Source organism: Otolemur garnettii, unplaced genomic scaffold (assembly GCF_000181295.1).
Source record: "Otolemur garnettii isolate 467f Iridium unplaced genomic scaffold, OtoGar3 scaffold00002, whole genome shotgun sequence".
Lineage (NCBI taxonomy): Eukaryota > Metazoa > Chordata > Mammalia > Primates > Galagidae > Otolemur > Otolemur garnettii.
Window position 1 is genome coordinate 7778320 of NW_003852397.1, and position 1174 is coordinate 7779493.

Here is a 1174-nt window from a genome sequence, read left to right on the forward strand (position 1 = left end):
ATACCTGCTAGTAATATTTTAGTGTATCCTTCCTCCCTGCTTGTATAAATAAAAGTTACAACTTAGGATTTACACTATCCATTTTTTATTTTTTTCTTCTTTATAAATTTAAATCATAGCAAATGCCATGTATTTGTCGAATGGATCAAAGAATTAATTATAGAAATTTACAGGGAAGCAAATTTTGAAATGCAAAACACCAATGATGTCACTGCTAAAAGCTAATATTACTGTTAGTAGTTTTTGTTCTTCAATATGGCTTTGAACAAATGGCATATTTTTACAACATTGCTCCACAATAAATGATTTTTTTGGTTTGTTTTTGTTGCTTTTTTTTGAGACAGAGTCTCACTTTGTCACCCCTGTTAGTGTACCATGGCATCATAGCTCACAGCAACCTCAAACTCTTGGGCTCAAGCAATTCTCTTGCCTCAGCCTCCCAAGTAGCTGGGACTACAGGCATCCACCACAACGCAGGGCTGTTGTTAGAGATGGGGTCTCTCTCTTGCTCAGGCTGGTCTCAAACTCCTGGGCTCAATCCATCTACCTCAGCCTCCCAGAGTGTTAGGATTACAGGTGTGAGCCACCACACCCAGCCCTTGTTGTTTCTTTTTGTTGTTGTCATTGTTGTGTTTTTTTTAGACAGGGCCTTACTCAGTCACCTAGGCTAGAATGCAGTGGCATCATCATAGCTCCCTGCAACCACAAACTCCTGGGCTCAAGCAATCCTCCTGCCTCAGTACCCCAAGCACTAAAGACTACAGGCCACCATGCCTAGCTAATTAGTGATTTACTTTTAAAGTAAGAGTTGTGACTGGACATGGTAGCTTATGCCTGGAAGTAATCCTAACACTGTGGAAGGTCGAGGTGGATGGATTGCTTGAACTCAGGAGTTTGAGACCAGACTGAGCAAGAGTGAGACCTGTCTCTACTAAAAGTAAAAAAAAAAAAAAAAAATTAGTATTATGACAGGTGACTATAGTTCCAGCTACTTGGGAGGCTGAGGCTAAAGGATCAGTTGAGCCCAGATGTCTGAGGTTGCTGTGATCAATGATGTCACAGCACTTTAGCATAGGGTAACAGAATGAAACTCTGTCTAAAATAAATAAATAGGCTTGGCGCCTGTGGCTCAAGTGGCTAAGGTGCCAGCCACATACACCTAAGGTGGTGGGTT